Source organism: Vidua macroura, chromosome 2, assembly GCF_024509145.1.
Source record: "Vidua macroura isolate BioBank_ID:100142 chromosome 2, ASM2450914v1, whole genome shotgun sequence".
Lineage (NCBI taxonomy): Eukaryota > Metazoa > Chordata > Aves > Passeriformes > Viduidae > Vidua > Vidua macroura.
The window spans coordinates 91,102,735-91,122,633 of NC_071572.1; the positions used below are offsets into that span (position 1 = coordinate 91,102,735).

The 19,899-nt window shown below is 38.8% G+C and overlaps 1 long non-coding RNA gene across 1 annotated transcript; it reads right to left on the reverse strand.

The window, feature by feature from the left end:
* Positions 1 to 1,142: 1,142 nt before the first annotated feature.
* On the reverse strand, positions 1,143 to 19,261 carry LOC128802873 (uncharacterized). The gene is made up of 3 exons (XR_008435598.1): positions 19,084 to 19,261; positions 14,925 to 15,071; positions 1,143 to 3,747 (listed from the first exon to the last, which is right to left on the reverse strand). It is a non-coding gene; the product is annotated as an uncharacterized LOC128802873 (long non-coding RNA).
* Between the last annotated feature and the right edge of the window lie 638 nt (positions 19,262 to 19,899).

The following is a 19,899-nucleotide window of genomic DNA, read 5'->3' on the forward strand; positions in this document are numbered from 1 at the left end:
AAATGATTTTTATAAAATGAAAGCCATTTTCAAAGTAACATTTCCTTGAAGACAGAAAATTCTGCATTGCAGAATCACCTCATATTTCCAATTATTTAAAATAAGACTGCAGCAGCAGAAAAAAATTTATGGAAGTCCCTTCCATCCTGTCAGTGTGATTAGAAAGATGGAATGGAGTCTACAAAAGGGGTGTATGGTATGATAAGAAACAGACATGACTAGGTCACTCCTGCTGGAGGAAAACCGCTGCAGCACAGTGGCTTCCAGCACAGCAAGTAACATTCTGCAGTGCTGGCAGGCAAGGAGCAGTGACTCAACAACTTCATCTGGGTTTGAGACAGTGCACACCAAACTTACAGCAAAGCTTTCTATGACACAGCAAGCACTGACCTTCATTCTTAAATCAACTCCTTAAAAGTTACCAACAGATGTTTTAAACACTGCACTGTATGTATTTCCCAGCAGCCAGACATTACAGATTGCACTGGTCTATAGTCACTGCCAGGAGCTTGCTATACCCTTGCTTACTAATGCCTTTTCAAGAAGTTTGAAAATAAGCCTACCATTTGTTGATGACGCATGTGCTAGTCATTGGCAAGCCACCCCTTACTGTACAGTTTCTGTTTCATTTGAATAGCTCCACTAACAGAAAACATCTAATTTTTCTCCAGCTAGAGTTCTATCTAGTACAAACAGCAGAAAAATCCCCAAACTATGGCATGTGAAGTGTTTGATTCAAACAAATGTCTCATTTTTCCTCAGATCTATTAAACAAATTGGATATTTCGATTAAACTATTTATTTTAGATTGGTGCAGTGAGTTTAAAGAAATACTCCTACCTTGCACCCCTTATGTGAAACCATTATTAGCAGTTTCTAAGCAAAATATCTACATGATGATAGCTTAGTCAAAGTATTATCTTATTCCTTTTTCAAGCTGATGTGTTTCTAAAAGTCAAATATCAACAGAACAAGATACTTTTGAATAGCAAAAATGAGCAAAACCTTTAAGGGCACAGAGACCAGAAACAGACACTTATTTTCATCTAATGATTTTGATCTCTCTGTGATTTACTTTAGTGTTCAAGTGCGTTCCTTGATAGCACTAAGCAAATTCTAATGGAAAATAGTTTAAAAGCCTATAAAATTTGTTTCAGTTTATTCTTTGCAAATAAGGAGCAAAGCAAGAAGGCAGAAATAAATTACAAGTTTTCAAAATCTCAAATGCTGAAGTAAAATTTCTTCTTTGATCCACCTTTAAGAAAATACTACTTTAAGCTAAATCCTTGAGGAGACAAGTCAACTATAGAACAGTAACCGTTACTCCACAAATTTGAATTGCTGAGAATCACAGAGTTTTCAATTCCAGATGGTACAAATAATAAAATACCACTACAAAATATTTGACATTTCAAATTATGTAAAAGATTAAACCAAATGATAAAAATAAACTCCTCAATTGCTCTTTAGGGATTGCAATAGGAGGGACTACAGTGTTGCAAGAGCTGCTGTTGGCATACATTTTTTAATAAGCAATATGTTAAATTACTGGTGGTATTTTCTTTTGGCCTTTGGTGCCAATAAAGCAGCTGGATTCAGAACATCCACTTTAACCTTGAAACGTCAAAAGAGCAGAGCCTAAATTTGTAAATTGGTTTCAGGACCTCATATAGGCTCCTAAACACATTCATTAATGCAGGCCTAGGTTTTTTTCCTCTGTTTAGGAGACAGATTCACCAGGTTATCAAAGCTGGGGTTTTCCCATACTACCTTAAGATATTTTCCTATTTTAATCTCAGAGATAATGAAGCTACTATCTTTCCACTGAGAAAAATCAACTCTAACTAAAATAGTCCAGATTACACATGCATTAAACATTTTGAGTGGTATTCACTGATCCCTGTTTTTGCTGAATACTACATCTAATCATGCTGCAAAGTTTCATACCATTTTCTAGACACCAGTCAACAGAGTCCTTTGTATTTTGAGAAAACTAGAATATAAAATAGAGGGAAATACAAGACAAGTAGTTTTAATAATTGTGAAAAACCACAACTTCAAGCACTTCTGCAATTGTCTCTTCATCAGATAGCGGATGATATCCAGCAATATCCTTCCAGATAATCCCAGCTCTTTTCCAGCTCTGTATCAGTTCTGTCTCACTCATAACACAATTCCATAGAGAAATACAAGCTACAATTTATGCTTCAGAAAACAGAAGGACAGGTGGCACAAAAGAAGAAACATGATCACATGTAAAGCTAGTAAGAGGAAGGGAGGAAAAGGGGAAGAAGGCACACAGGTCATCCTCTTCTGGGTAAACACAGAGAAGTGAAAAAATCCTCAGAGGTGTCCAGATGTATAAGATTTACATTAGAAGGGACTAGTTAACTAACCTACAAAAAAAGAGAGAGATTCAAACCCCCAGAATTTCTATCCCACAGTCACCTGGCAATGGAAATATAGAACTTCCATGAATTTTCACGGAATTACCCAGGGTGCCAGTGGAACAGACCCTGAAAGAGTAGTCAACTGTTGCTAACAATCATAGTCTAACACAATGCAAAGCCCACATTCTTAACACACAGGAAAAAGCGGAGGCTGTACATTAAAGAACTGCACATCAAGGGGGATTCTGCAAATTGCAAGGCTGTCTTCTTCCTGCAGGCCCACTGGCAGCAAATAAGAACATTTCTAATTAAAACTTTATGTTTTGTAACTTACAACAAGTAAACACTTATCTCATTAACTTTGTTTAGACACCAAATAACTTACTTTGCATTTTAGCTGTTAACAAGATTATACATTCATTGCAGTGAAACAATATGTTGAATTCAGACTTAGGCAAGCACAGGAAGGAAACTTTCTCTTTCACTAGTTTACAAAAAGTGCTATAGTGAATGGAGACTGTAAAGTGAAAGTTAGACTATGAACCCTTTAATCTCAGGAATTTTTTCATGCAATTCTCATAAATTTCATGGAGACAATTCATAAGTAAATGCAGCAGAACCTGGCACCTATATAATATTTTGTAATTTAAGAAATTAATTTCACCTTTAAAAATAGCAATTCCGTACAAACACTAGCCAAGTTTCAGACTTCTTTAAATTACTGACCATGGATGTTTGAGCAAGAACATGCCAGCCTAACAGTAAATTTTTTCAGGAGATTTTTTTTGCTTGGTTGGTGTTTTTTTACCTGTTCTTATCCTTGACCTCCATTGTCTCTTTTTCTTTGATATCTTCTTGATAGGAACATGAAGGAGATATTGGATTTATAAATTAGAAAGTTATTTTTTAATCCTTTTTGCTTATCATCTCTTCAGTGGACACCAGAAAGCCCAAGCATATGAAAGTCAATTCAGTATTCACTCCATCCCTTTTCTGCCCAAGATGTCTCTGTGCATCACCATTTGCTACTTCTCCAGTTTTCTTTTAAAGCCACTTGCTTAATTGTTCACAGAAGTTCATTCTCTTATAATCAACAACAGATCTCAGAAAGCAAGGAGGTCTTGTTCAGTTTCTTTAATATAGCCGGAATTCAGGCTATATTCTCGTGCAATTGATTTCTATTTATCTTCTAGAAAAGGCGTGGAATTCTGGAAGCTGCTGTTTCTGCTTTGTCTTCCTTTTTTTTTTTGGAAGCAGGCACAGTTGGAAGAGTATTAGTGAAGCCCAAAATCTGACATGGACATGTCTTCTCCATCACACCTGCTAGAAGATACTTCTTAACATCAGTTCAGGAGTTCTGGAAGAAGGGACACAAGGGAAAAGGGGAGTGCCATTAATACAGAACAGCGTTGAAGCAAAGGGTATGAAAAAGGCATTTCCTTTGAGGGCATAGTTGCAGTTACCAGTATGGAGTGAGTCATGATGCTAATTATAAACTGCCTTGTGCATTGCTTGTAGGCACACGGAGGGAGAGCTGACACAGAGCAGTGAGGTTTCCTGCTTCTCCTCCAGTTTAATACCATACAGTCAGCACGGTGACAAATACACAGAGCAGTGAGTATGCTGACTGAATGGGTATCATGGTTTAATGCCAGCTGGCAACTAAGCACCCAGCAGCTGCTCACTAACTCCTCAGTGGGATGGGGAGCAGAACCAGGGAAAAAGGTAAAATCTGTGGGTTGAGATAAGAGCAGCTTAATAATTGAAAATATTATTATAATTAATATTAATAAGAATGAAGTAATGGTAATGCAAAGAAATACAACAAAAAGAGAGACAGAAATTATATCAAAGAAAGAAAAGTGATGCACAAAACAATTGCTTACTACCCACTGACCAATGCCCAGCCCATCCCTGAGCAGAGATCCATCCCTCATGGCCAATACATCCCAGTTTATATAGTCAGCCTGACATTCTATGGTCTGGAACATCCCTTCAGCCCCTTTGGGCTTAGCTGTCCTGGCCCTGTTCCCTCCCAGTTTCTTGTGCACCTCCTTCCTGTCAAAGCACAGAAAACTGAAAAACCTCAATTTAAAATAAACACTACTGAGCAACAATGGCAACATCAGCAAGTTATCAACATTATTCTCATACTAAATTCAAAACCACAGTTCTGTACCAGCTGCTAGGAAGAAAATTAACTCTATCTATTAACTCTAACAGGCTGGGCAGAGCATTCATTGAGAAGGATTTTGCCCTTCTATTCAAATGGCTTGCAGCTAGGGGAAGAGGTTAACTAGATTGCAATGACTTTCCACTGGGAGGATTCAAACTCTTGCCAGCTAATCCCCAGTCCCAAGGTATATAGGTCAACATCTACCCTATGCTACCTTTGGGAACTATTTCCACTGAATTTCTGTAGCACCAGAACAGTGAACAAGTGAGGCAAGATGTGTGCTGTCAAGCTGCAGGAAACAACATACTTCAATATTAAGTTATTACCCAAGGAAGATAAGTTTAAGAGAGCTGGGAGTACTGACAGTGGTGTTCCATTATTGTTCTGCATCTGTGCAAATGTAAATCCTTCTCTGAGCCTCTGACAGTGTTGACAAGTCTTTTCATAATGTGCAGTTGCATGTGTCACACATATTCAAACAGCAATGCACAGATTCCTTCCTGACCCAGAAAGGAAAACAACTGTGGCTAAATTGCAGAAGATGAATTAGATGTAAACATGATCCTGAAATACAAATGGCATGAAAGAAAGGGAAGTAGAATCTGTGGCTTGAATACTGGGTTTTTTTTAATACTTAAGGATTTTACCTACTCAGTAAAAAAAAAATGTCAAAATGTATGAATCCTGAATGCATGTTTACTGTGACAAGCATTATGAAGAATTTAAGTTAGCATAATATCAAATTAAGTGGCTTCAATATGAATTTTTCTTTGTGTGGATGTTGAGATGTATATCTACTTTATAATCAAAAGAAAATCCACCTTTAAGTCATACATAAGTAATAAAGACTGAAGCAAAGGGCCTTGCAAATCCAGCCCCATTTTCCCAGATGTGAATGATTTCAAAGAGAGCAAAACTATTGCAGCCTGGCTGCATAATGTGTTGCAGTTGGAGGGGAGTGCTAAGGGAAGGATTTTTGGCTACAGTGGAAAGCCAGGCTCAAGAGGCCCAGGCACTGTGTGTGCAGCCATGGCTGGAAGATAAGGGTAGCTTATACCAGTTCCTGTAAAATGCCATTAGAAAAATCACACATGTAAAGTATTTCAAGTTATTTGAGCAGCTTCAATTGCCTTGAGGGATGATAAAGGAAAAATACCTTATAATAGAAAGTTATAGAAAGCTAATTATGACTTTAGGAGACAGCCTCTCCATAATTAGTGAGTGACACACTTTCTCAGACTCCATTCTATTTCTAGACTTGGTCTCTCAAAGATTGTCCTTTATTATGTCGCCCCCTTGATATGTTACTTTTCTTAGTATTGACACATGCAAGGAAAACAAAAATATCTTCTAAGATTTTTGATAATGACACCTTTTCAGAAAATGGAGAGGTCCAAATTACCTAAAAACAGCCTAAAGTTATTGATACAATATATACTTTGCTTAGCAGAAAAGCATGTTCTAGCACAATGTGAACTGACATCTCTACCCCAGCAAATAATTCCAATAGTCCTCAAAGGTGCTTGGTCTTGCCAGCAGAGATGTGACCAAAAGTTTGGTATCAGATCACATTACAATCCTAGAAAGATTTCAACACAGTCATGTCTATGTTGTCTCCCAAGGAAAGAAAGAGAGCCAACTTTGCTGTCAGATACCAGATACAGATTTATCCTGGCACACTTAACTTACTGACCTTACAATTCCCTGGTGCCTGAGCTGGTCATACAGGTTACCTTATACTTTTATATGATACTGAGCTGCAGCATCTGAGAACATTCTCTAATTGAATTTATTGCTATAGCCAACCATAAATCTCTCCTGGAGGAAAAAAAAGCCAGTTACAATCAATGCCTATGCCAATTTCCTGCCGTGAAATTTATTACCTTTTAGGATAAAACACTCTTGCTGGAGGATTTTACGTTTGTCTTTAATTGAATTTTGGGGGAGGAGGTTTAGCAGTCAAAGTGCAAAAACAATCAACTTTGTGGATCTCTGTGATTAGTTGTAGGTAGGAACCACAGGAACAGCTACACAAATACCTAATTTTGCCTGCAAACCAGGTAGGTGGATATATATATATGTGTGTGTGTGTATATATGTGTATATATATATACTGCTACAGAAATTTTTGTTTTAAAAACCATTAGTGGTTGTCTGATTATCTATCTGTTCATTCCTTCTCCATCCTAATTAATATTAGGATCAGTCTAAATTAAATACAGTGAGTTTCTTTCTGCAATGATAATGCCTAAATCAGAATTGTTAAGTCCACCCAGCAGCATGGGAAAAAAATACAAGAAACATCAGAATTACAGAACACTATCCAAAGTTTTGAGTAGGAAATCTGTGCACAAAGTACTGCAATAGCTAATGCTTAATATATGTTTTAGATATATGTTTTAGGCTAAAAGCACAGATTGTTCCTGTCAACACAAAATTTCTACTAGCTGAGTTCAAAATGCATTTCTATCAAAATAAATTCAAGGCCATCACACAAATGCAGGTACCACACATATGTAAAGACTTGCTTCTCAGAGATGCCTGTTCTGCAGAAATTTGAGACAGACCTGATACAGTGAAATACAATAATGTGACAGCAAGCTATAAAACCTGGAAATAAAGTAGATATGTCCTTAGTATGTTAATTGTCTAGACAGTTTTGATGAAGCAACTTCAACTGAAATGAGTACTCCACACCATCAGCAGATAGAAATCAGTGCCATCAGTAAAATATACGGCTCTGCATTTATATTGTTATGAATTACAGGAGCTTTCATGCTTTATCACATAGGATTTTAAGATTAAAAATATACTGAAAACATTCCAAAATGCCAATACTTTAATAATAATTATAGATTTGAAAATATTAATGCTACCAATTCTATATTGTTAATGGTATTCATACTAAAATCAATAAAAATGCTATATCCTTGTTGACTTTTATATAGAGAAGAAAGTGATTGCAGCTGCAACAAAGTGATTCTTTTTCTAGAGTGTAATGATTTTGATGCCTTTGCACAGTAGGCATTGCTGCTTTTTGATAAAACACCACAAACATACATACAAGGATAAAAATATTTAAGATATGAAAATCAGGACAAATGCAGCAGTCAGTGCAATACTTGCACAAGCAAGTATTGCTTGTGCCTACCCTTTCCAAGGCCACACCAGCGCCATGAAGACCAGCAGTTATTCCTCTTAGGATGGCCATGAGCTGTCAATGAGCTCTCACAGCCCAGAAAGCCAATGGTGTCCTGGGCTGCATCCACTGGTGGGCAGCAGGGCCAGGGAGGGGATTCTGCCCCTCTGCTCTGCTCAGCCCCCACCTGCAGGGCCGCATCAGCTCCGGGGTCCCAGCACAGGGAGAACAGGGACCTGCTGGAGCGAGTACAGTGGAGGCCATCAAGATGATGAGAGGGATGGTGCACCTCCCTATAAGGAAAGGCTGAGAGAAGTGGGATTGCTCGGCCTGGTAGAGGGAAGGCTTCATGGTGCCCTAATCGTGGCCTGAAGGAAGCCTACAAGAAAGGTGGAGAGAGGCTTTTACAAGAGCCTGTAGAGACAGGACAAGAGGGAATGGATTCAAACTGAAGGGTAGCTTTAGAAAAGAACTTCTGAAGAGATTTCTTTACTGTGAGGGTGGTGAGGCACAGAAACAGGCTGCCCAGGGAAACTGTGGATTCTCCATTTCTGGATGCCTTCAAAGCAAAATTGGATGGGGTTCTGAGCAACCTAGTGTCCCTGGAAGGTGTCCCTGACCATGGCAGGGGGTTGGAACTGGATGATCTTAAAGGTCCCTTCCAACCCAGCATATTCTGTGATTCTATGACCTTTAGCAAGGTTTTCTAGTTCCCTCAAGATGAGTGAAGACCCTGTCCTGCTCTTTGCCTCACAGCATGGCAGTCATCTGACCATCCTGAAATTTATTCATTGTGAAAACTTTTTTATTATTAAAGGAAAGAAGACAGCCTCCAACAGCAATCAGTGAAGGCATAAAAGTAAGTAGCAGTTCTGGTGTAGAAGCATTTGCAGCACATACTGGAAAATATTTCAGAGTTGCCTGAGCAAACAGAGCAGCCACTAGCAATCCAGTGCTGCTGACAGCCCTGTTGTTCTCAAGATTAACCCAGTATCTCTTCACAGCTTCGCGCTGCCTGGATACATCAGCTGAACATTATCTTAAGCCATGGAGTTGAGGAAATTTGTCTCAGATATAAAAGAACAAATGAACTGAAACAAAAAATAGGTCTCATACCAACTTTATCTGTTTCTTTCTTAGAGGAACAAAAGCAATACAATTCTTAAAATGCAAATGTACTTAACACAAGACCTGCCATACTTCACTTATGGAAAAGGTGACTCAAGAAGTATGATTACATGCAACATCAGGAAAAGTCTAAAAAATTATTTGGAATAGTATGTTTGATTCAAACTTGGAATAAGTTTGATTCTATGGTATTCAAATGACCTCACAGTAACCATCTGGTTCTGTGTGGTTGAATTATGCATAAAGAATCCTTTCATCAAATCCTGATGAAGTAAACTCAGATACCAAATGACAATGTCTCAAAGTGATTTCTCAACAATGCGTAGCAGCTGGAGGAAAAGTCTTAAAAAAACCCCACAAAACTTGGAGAAAGAGCCATGTGGTTAAGACCTCACTGCTGTTCTCCAGAAGTGTGGAGATTTTAAGACCTTTTCTCTGAAATTTAAAGCATCGGTTGCCACAAAAAAAAAATGAAAAGCAGAAGGAGAACTATTTGTGCTTAGTGTTGGTTCTGAATTTATTAATGGGCTTTCCAATGAAATGGGAAACTGACACTGCCTATGAACCATAATACAGAAGCCTAAAGAGCATTGCAGTCACAAAGATATGAACAATGGGCTATTAAGCTGAGGAAAAAATAGAGTATGAATTATGACTTGACTGCAGAATATGATGCCTTTAGAGATACACAGCTTAATAGATAAGCTTTTCTTGCTCTAAAGCAGGGTACACTAAGTCTGAGCTGAACACTAATTTCTGGTGTCTGCAACTATCTGGACCATTCACCATAGCAACACGCTGTTCTGTGCAGACTGGCCAGTGCAAGAGTTTATGAATTTTCTATCAGCAGGGTGTCAGTCTCAAAATCCCTGATGAGAAACCGGGTGAAGAACAAGATATGAACTGAGTCCTTATACAAAAAAATACTAAAATTTCAGAATAATTGCATCGTTTTTGTTGAACTCAGTCTCTGTAAGTGATACAGGGCTGGAAGGAAAAGTAGTTGGTCAAGTTCTCTGAAATACAATTCCACAGGAAGGAAGGGAACTGAGTACTTTTGCAGATTTCCTTCTCTCTCTTTTTTTTTTTTTAATATAGATTTTGTTTGGATTCAGCTAAAATAAATCTCCTTCAAGCACTTTTCTTCAAGAGTAACCTGGAAAATTCACACCTTAATTATTGTTTTGCAACATTTCTAGTGGCTGAAATATCAGGAAAACCAAACACCCTTCTTGGTTACTTAAGGGCACTGTACTGTGCTGTACACAGAAAACCATTATAACAGATACATGAAGTCTCAGAGTGCATCTGAAGTACACTTGCAGATAAGCACTTAAATTGAAACAGTAACTGAACTTATTCCAAAGATGAACTTAGAATAGTTATATACTATAAGGTCAGTTATGCACTAAATGCTGAATACCCAATCTTGGTATCCAAATTCCATATGCATTGCCTCCTGCACTATAAGCTAACAGGCAGTTCAGGCTTAGGTATACTGAACTATACCAAATAAGAATACTTGATTTAGTTGGTTTAGATGTACACAAATAGCTCTTTGTTTAAATTCAAGTGTTTAAAGCAGAAAAAAATACACTTAGGAAATTTTCTCACTTACTGAGTAAGTCAAACTCCAAGTAATTATAACAAGTAATACACATATATGGAAAGTTATCCTTTCACGCATTATGTCTAAATTTTTTTTTTGTTTTTACCTTTAAGTGAAGGGTTTAGCTATATCCAAACACTGTTACTGATCTAACTTCAACATTTCAATGAAAGGTAGATGGGTTCAGATTTTCAAAAAGATTATCTTCAATGAAGAAAATGAATTGAAGTTTGACTTAGGCATTAATATTCCCTGAATGCTATCAATGTGATAGGTGGCCTCACTGCTTTTTTTCTGGCCTAGCATCTTCCCCTTTGGTCACTTTGCAGCACAGATGGCCAGGAAGTAATTGAATTCAGGGAAGATTGATAGCCACAAAGCACTAACCTGTATCAGATATACATAAATGTGATTGATTGATTGATTGATTGATTTATTGATTGAGTGTATGAATGTGTTTTGCAGTATCTCATTTCTTAAAGTTTGAGTTAGATGGAAATTTTAGACTACAACTCAGAAATCTGCATCTGACAGACAAAATCCTGACAAGAGAATTTCAAGTCTACACTTACAGTATATTCCCAATACTTTCATGGAGGGGAAAATATTAACAACTCTCAAAGGAGCATTTATGAAGGCAAACCTTCTGCTAATACTTCTCCTGCCCTCAATTATTCTTGTGAAGAGCCTTTTTTCACATTGGGTTACTGTAAAGCTTATGATGAGGTAATCTTGATGACATCATGAGCCTGCCAAGTCAGTCTGTCCTTCAGGAGGAATGAGAGATACAGACAGCCCCAGTCTGAGGGATCTCCAGGAGAGACAAACGTGTATTGCTGACATAAATACATAAATACATCTGACGAAACTGAGCTCTGATTCATCTCATCAGGACAGATGTTCACTGAACGATGCATTTCCTACTCTGAAATAGCTTCCAAATGATTTCTGAGTACAATTTGAGATATGGCCTTTTTACTTAGAAAGCCTCACTCACAAACTATTATAGAGCAAGGTAGCAAAGGCAAGTAGCATTCCCTGATATTTTTCGCATTCAACATGGGAGCCAAGATGATATGGCTAATAGGAAAAAAGGTCCAGAAACTGAAAATTCCCTGAGGTAGGAATTAAAGTTAATTCACTCTAATTGGAAGTAATTAGATCATTTCTGAAATCGCCATTTTTGTAGGAAATATTTTTAGTGAATCAGAGATAAGTACTATATACTGGGGAAAACTGTTCTGGGCAGTTACAGATCCTTTGTGCATCGTGAGTAGCGCACTCATGTATCTCAAATCTGCTAAATGTAGGCTATAAACCAAAAATTAATGGATTCATTAAGGACAAAATGCCTTAGTGTGCTCTCCTGAAACAGCAACTCACTGTTGTTCAGTCAGCTGGCAGAGAATTTCAATGTTGATGTTGGTGATTTTGTTCTGTTTGCTTGTACCCGAGCATACCACAAGACTGTTCAGCTAAAGGTAGAAGAGCAAATCACATCAGTTTTGCCTTGCACCCAGACTTACCACAGGACTCTCTGACTAAGGCTAAGGAGCAAAGTATTTTGTAACAACAGTTTGTTTGATACAGTAGCACTGTAGTATCAAATCTAGAATAAAGGCCCCCAATCTGCAACTATTAGAAGGAATCACATAATTCAGAACCTACAGATAAATCACAGCCACCTGAACAAATAGACCAGACCTGTGCAGAGAGGAGAGAAAACAAAACATTACTTTGGATCAGGCTGATCCTGACCTATGGAAAAGTGTATCAATATTCCCTTTTTTTGCCCAGCTGGTGATGCTGTTTGATGCACCCTGGGATGGGGTTTGCCCTCCTGGCTGCCAGGGCTCACTGCTGACTCCCACTGAGCTGCTGCCTACCATGAGCCCCAGATCCCTCCCTTCTGGGCTGCTCTCCAGCCTCTCCTCTCAGGGCTTGGGCATGTGCCTGGCATTACTTGGTCCTGGGTGCAGAAAGTGGCATATCAGATAGACATAATGCCCAAGGTCAGAACCAGGCTAGATCTGGGCCATGCAGCTGGTGGGTAGTTCTGCTCCCAGGTCTCTGTGCCCCTTATGGCATCCCAGTGGTCTTGAGAGATTTGTAGGAACTTTGAAGAAACAGGGTTTGTTTTAGGTCAAAACACCTGAAATAGTGATGGTTACATTGTTCCTAGCACAGACTTAACCCTGCATGTGTCTATGACTGGTGTTAAGGAGAGAGGCAGGTCCATGAATGAGAAGTGGGGAATATTTTGCAGGCTATATTCTTTCTCTAAAACAATTCCACATGGTAACCAGCCAAATTTCCCTGCAAGGACAGGGAAACAGACACAAGAGTGAGATCAGCTCTGATGAGTTCTGTTCATATACCTGGCAAAGAGTATTCAGACCAACAGAAATACTTCTGAGGTGTTTGTTGCATGGCTGCTTGTTTGGTTTTTTTTGTTTTGTTTGCTTTTTTTTGTTTTGTTTTGTTTTTGCTTTTTTTAGTTACTGATGTTAATAAAAAACCCCTTCTTCTCTTCATTTACTCCAATTTTTAAATGAAAAAAATCAGGAAGATATTTTTATGATCACTATGTACTTGTACAAGTATGGATAGGGTTTGAGAGACATGACCAGAAGTGTTTTTTTCTCTATGTCATTTGTCAGCCACAATTGATGACAAATGGCATGGCATTTTCTGTCTATGACTAGTATGCTTTTAAGCAGGGAATCCATCTGTATTAATTTCTACTTAACAAGTGGGGGGGGAGCTTGTCTCTACACTGGGACACATTATGCTGAAAACTTTCAACTAGGAATGCCAAATGTTGCAACAGCAAGGAGATGAACACAGCATACCAAGACAGTGCAGAGGAAATATTTTAAAAGCTGGGACTATCCAAATCATTTACAGATGCTGCCAAGTGTGAAAAGCACTGAAATGTCACCTGTTTTTGCAGCAGGTGCCATTCATGACAGCAACTGTTGTTGAAAAACATCCTTAAAAGTCTGCCAAGACTTGCTGTGTCCATGACTTGACACCATGTCCTTCTCTTCCATTGCTTCACAACATACCCAATTCCACAGAGTACTTTCTAGAGGGACATTTTAATACTCTTTTTTCTTCCCCCCAGTCAAAAATACTAAAAGGGTGGCCTAACAATGAAAGAAAATGACCAAGGGCCAGAACATGGACTTTTCAACACATCCAGCATCTATAACATTATTCATAGAGAGCTATATTAAGCATCAGGTGCTGCATAAATAAATAAAGCTGCATTCATGAGTGTATGCAGAGTGTTTTGAACTACTTGATTAAACTGCACCTTATTAGTGAAAATTATGATTAATGATGAGCTTATAACAACAAAGCTCTCTCTGCAAGCACTACAATAAAAAGAAAGAAATGAGAAGCACACTTTAGATTGCAGTTGCTATGCTAATAATTAATAAATGAAGCCATGCTGAAAGGGTATGTGGAAGATTTTTATACTATAGAGTTTAGGTTGCCCAAAAAAACCACTGCAATTTGTTCTATTATTTTTGGCTTTTTTCTTTTTTTTTTTTAGAAAACAGTAAGACTTCATTGCTACTTGGATTTTACAACACGACGAGAGAGATGTTGAAGATCAAAATAAAGGGTCAGGCGGGAGGCCCTGGGATAAATACACTTAAGGGAGTCTAAGCAATTTTCTTTCTCCATTATGTTCCACAAATTAAGCTGGTGGCTTTTCCATCCAGCTATAACATTAATCCATCAGCTGAAGGAGACAGGGTCCTTTTCATTTATTATTTATAAGACAGGGCATGCACAACTTATCTGACATCATCCTTGTCACAGCTAATGAGAAACTGCAACAAATCCATCTTTATGGATCTGTCACAGAAGATATGAAAAATCTCATATCTAATGATCCATTTTTCTGTGGTAGGGAAGGGCTTGCTAACCTACACAACTAAATAGATTACTGTATATGATTGTGTATGTCCCAAAGGGATGAGCTTTCCACAACACTACTGCTGTTTGAGGGGTGTCCCTGTGTCCATATATGTGCATTGCATAAACATCAAACAACAAGCAAGAGTCAAAGAGATGTTCTTACAGGAGTACCAAAACAGGAGTAACCAAAACAAACTAGAAATCAGTTTAAACAATTTAAGTTCTTCAGCTCTTAAATCTATTTTACTGTGGTGGGTCAACAGTGTGTGGCTGAGATTCTAGCTGGCACAGGGTGGGGAAATACAAGCCAATGCCAAGATCCAGGGAAGCATTTCCAACACCAGTCCAATATGAGCATGAAGGTAGTGAGCTTAAAAATGCTGGCACCTGGAATGAGGCTCTACGTCACTCTATAGTGCAAAAATCATCCTTACCCATGGAGAGACAGAGAGACTAGACAGAGAGCCTGGTTCAGAACATGCAGACAGGAGCTTGGCTGCACCTCTGAGCACAGAGAGCTAAGGACTTGAGCAGTATTTAGTTCCCTACCTCGTATTTAGCAGTGTGTCTGTGGCCTGGAGAGTAGGAGAAATGCAAGGTGCTGCCAGAGGATAACGGCAGGCTGGGACTGGCACTGCTGTTACAAAAAACTATCATGGCAGCTGGTCAGAAGTGGTGATTTATGTAGGAATTGTCCTGGTATGGAGAAAAAGAACAATATGGAGAGAGAAATTTGAGAAGGAAGGGGAAGGTTTACAGGAGGCACTTTATGGGGAAAGTGCAGGTAGCACAAACAAGGATCGAGGGCACAATCCTGAAGTTCGCCTTCTCTCCCAGCAGGTCTCCAGACATCTGACATTAGCAATTTCTTTCATAGTGTGAATGATTTTATGGGACAGGATTTGGCAACAGCTGGTGTTTTCTTGTAAAGCACATCAAACCACTCTGAAGCAACTATCACATTCCCCAAGATCTCAGCTTACATCATTTAAATCAGACAATAACTTTGCTGTTACCTCTGCAGAGCTCCACATTGCACCATATATAACTAACAAAGAGATAAGTAAATCAGCCTGTCCTAAAATGAAAAAAAAAAAAATACAGGCTGATCCTTTTGCTTCACCGAAGCTAAAACTCTGTTGTGATTTAATTCCAGCCATCAGCTAAGCACCACTCAGATGCTTTGCTCACCCATCTTCCCCCAGTGGGATGAGGAGAATCAAAAAGAAGGTGAAACCTATTGGTTGAGATGAGAATAGGTTAAAAATGTAATTAAACTACAATAACAATAACAATAATAATAATTTTCATGCAAAGGAATACAACAAAAAGAGAGACAGAAACCCAAGTGAAAAAAGTGATGCACAACACAGTTGCTGACCAATGCCCAGCCCATCCCTGGGCAGCAACCAGCCCCTCCCACCAGTTTATATACTGCACATGACATTCCATGGTATGGAATACCCTTTTGGCTGGTTTGGCTTAGCTGTCCTTGCTGTGCTGCCTCCCAGCTTCCAGTGTACCTCCTTGTTGGCAGAGCAAGGGAAACTGAAATGTCCTTGATTTAGAGTAGGCACTACTTAGCAACAACTACATCAGTGTGTTATCAACATCATTCTCATACTAAATCCAAAACACAGCACTGTGCCAGCTGCCAGGAAGAAAATTAACTCCATCCCAGGCAAAAGAGTAATTTAAATACTAACACTGTTGTTTCTTTCCTCATGGGAGACCAGAGTACTAAAGCTCTGACCTTTGCTATTTTCCACCAGCTGCCATATCTGAAATAGGTGGTGATTGGTATATGCAGCCAGCTGTAACATTCTCCTGTAAGAAAAGAGAAACCAAACCTCACCACTGAGAGGGGCCTGAGGCACAATCATGCCCTCCTGTGAGGTCACCAAAGGAGATCAAAACACCTGCCCCATCCTGTCATGTCCCATTACCTATCAGAAATAATGCCTTATTTTGGTTTCACCTGGGTGGAGAAAGTTTCTACAGGTAATTTTAGGAAAGACAACTAAGCCTCATTTATTTCTATCTGATCTTCATAGCTGCACCTTTTTTTTTTTTTTTTTTTCACATAAACACATGTAGGTCTTCACAGACAATGTGAAACCTTACTTTCTCACAGTTCTGGTGTATCTCCATCACAACTAACAGCTTGCTAAAGGTTCCAAACAATGACTATCTTCTGCTAAGCTGATCAAAAAGAAGACAAAAAATGCTAATTAACTACATCACCCCATTTATAGATTTAACTCAATACTGCTAAAGTGCAAATATATCCATTAAATGCACACTTAGAAGAAAAATGTCAACCTACTGTACCAAATAATTGTGTGAGTTGTTATATTTCTTTGCTGAGGCAGAAATAATTGCTGAATAATTTGTGTATAACAAAAAATATTGCTGAGTGAATGAACACTTTTTTCAAAAAGACTAAATCTTCCAAAAGATCAAATATTTCAAAATCTGACATGCATGTTTTCAATTCTGTGTGTTATTCCAAGAGTTCATACATATTGAGCAACTAGACACTTTAAACTCTTCAATAAAATGCTCTTTTGCCTTACAAAGCCTACACTTTTGTATATTTTAGCATAAAAACTAATACAGTATTTTAGAAACTCTGCTTTTGAGAGTAGGATCCAAGGGCCCCCAAAAATTTGAAGTCAGTGAACATGGGCTAGTTTTAGATATGTGATATATCCGTTTTTTCTGGAAGTGCTGCTGTACTTCCATTAACGGAAAGAAAATACGGTCCAAACCTGAGCATCTTAGGTCCTCTGTATTATACTTTATAAATCTGTGCCTCTTGCCTTGGAGGTCATAAAAAATCGCATCTAAGAAACAGGAAAACAATCAAGAAAGAAGGACAGAGAAACAAAAGGTTTTTGAGTTGGCCCCAGAAACACCAAATTCACCCCAGTGTACTTCTGCTGAAAACAATGGAAGTACACAGGAGCTGAATATTTCCCACTGTCTTTACACAACAGTAAGCAGCCTGTAAAACTATTTTTTTCAATAGTCCTGCACATTTTCAGTAGGTGAATAGACCTTAGCTCTGTGGGACTGAGGAGTTTTTTAATATTTTTGTATTCTTGCAAATGATTACTTTCTTAGTCTTTGGAAACCCTGTTTCCAACCAGAAATTCTGCTCGGTGTTGAAAGGGTGACAATCCTGACACAGGGGAAGAAAGGACAAGGATGAACACTGACAATACCAAGCCTCAGCATTCACAACCACTGCCAGAGCACTCCCTAGGTAACAGTAATTTGCTATAAGCTCATTAAGGGATAAATTTAGCTTCTATAATTCAATTTCTGATAGCGAGCAATAAGAAGTTGTTTTGCGAATAGACAGCTGATGGAGAATACATACCTCTGGGAATACAAGGTGAGAGCAACTTCCAAAGCAATGATGGTAAAAACTTCCCTGTGTGTTCCTTGATGTGGGGGAAGATCTGCCTTACATCCCCACCGAGGAGATCAGTGTGATGGGGCAGAAGTGCATTACCTTCAGCCCTCAGCATCAGGAGCTGCAGCTCTGCCAGGTCCCAAAAGAGATGCACAAAAGAAGGCTCCTCCTTGCAACAACTGCCCACCCTCCTTAACAGGCCCACACAGGCTGCTTGTCACCATTACTTTACCCCGCTGTCACCTCCGCGACACCGAGGAAGATCTCCCAGCGGTTTCTGCAGGAGCTACATTAAGCACCAAGGTGCAACCACAAAGGACAACAAATAGATAGATGATATTCTCTGGCTTAGAGCAAATCATCACAGCTTTATGCAGTACTTAGACGAATGAAAGCAAAATTAATATTCTCATGAAACAACAAGGAAATACTCACTACTTGCGTTTTTTTCACTCTGCCGATAGGTGTAGTTTTAGCTACAATAAAAGATTTTGTCTGATTACCAAAACAAATTGCTGAGAAATGCAGTGCAGTAAACTTGCCCTAGCACTGCTTTTTCTCTCGAAGCTAGATCATTACTAGATCATTAGGGCATATGCAGAATAAAAAGCAGCAAATCATTTGCCAAAGAGAAAAGATTGGATTTCTGTAAGAAAAGCTTACATTTAAAAATATATACATCTATTTCAGCTAGCAACAGCCCAACAATAGGAAAGTGTACATTCCTTCGAGTAATAAATCATACTTGGCACTCTTTGGAAGAGCTATGTTAAGAACTAGTCTCCTGATCGTAACACATGAAGCCATTGAAATTTTGTAAGCTTTCTACAGCTGCATACATGAGAAAAAAATTAAAATAAAGCACTCGGCATGAAGTAAGTTTGTATAACAAATCATTCTAGAGAGTGTGAAAAAATGCATTGTGCATCCCTGTGCTTGAAGGCAGAGCTGAAATTCAGCAAGAGGCCTTTGCACAGGGAGGGTGGTGCTGCAGCAATCTGCTAGCACATCTATAGAGCAGAGCCCAGATAAGCCATCAGGAAAGGAGAATAAGCTCATGGTACAGTCCTACTCTTCACCCACCCTACCAACACACTGCAGCCTGTGAGTCACTCAAAAATCCTATAGAGACAGAGACAATACAGTTATTTGCTTAAATACACTATGAAACTAGTAACAGTTAATGATTTCTCCAGCTGTAAGTGCTAAAAGCATCGGGATACCCATAAAACATCTCCCACAAACAACTGCAGTGACCACAGGATCTGCTGTTGAGCTCGTACTTACATCGCGGCATCAGCCGGGACAAAGCTCGGCATTTAACTATTTCTTCGTAAGATGCTTCCCCATGCTTGCCCGCTCATTGTGCCATTCCTTCCACTGATTGCTTGTGTTTGGCAGCATCTGGACTGCAAAATGATCCTTTGCCCCCTCTTTTGCAAAATCAGCAGGCTGCGGAGGGATGCGTGACCACTACTGCAGCCGATGTATCCAAACAGCCCAATGCAGCAGAGGCTTTAGCTCCCCCTTCCCAGCCTGGGTTTTTTCTTTCTTTGTCTGTGTGGGGTTTTTTTTAAAGAGATATGGTCCTGACTAACCTCAGGTTTCAGGAGCACAATACAAGCTCCAGGCATGGGCCAGTCAAACAGATGTGGAAGGATACCAAGACAGAAGACCAAAATAATACAATTTTAAGAGACATTACTCAAGGCGTAACATGTATTTGAACTGTTTCCTGTAACAGATCAAATTTTGTGATGGGTTCTCTTTAATTCAATTTTTTCTTGACATTTTGCTGCTTTATTTCTTCACTTTTTAAATTTTTTTCAGCTTGTACTATAGAAATAATAGGTTTTCTGCTTAATTATTTCACCCTTCAACTCTCTTTCTGCATCAAAGAATGTTTACATTTAAATGTTCACAATTTGAAGAAGACCTCTGTTTAAACTTTTGTTTGTATAGCAGTTTTAGCAAATATCTTTACTGTTCTGGCTCTGTTTTGCTAACATGGTATGTTCACACTCTTTAGAACTTCCTTAAATTAATTTTGTCAGTGCTGATTACATCAAAAGTCAGAAGTCTGTGGGCTACCAGTAGCATCCC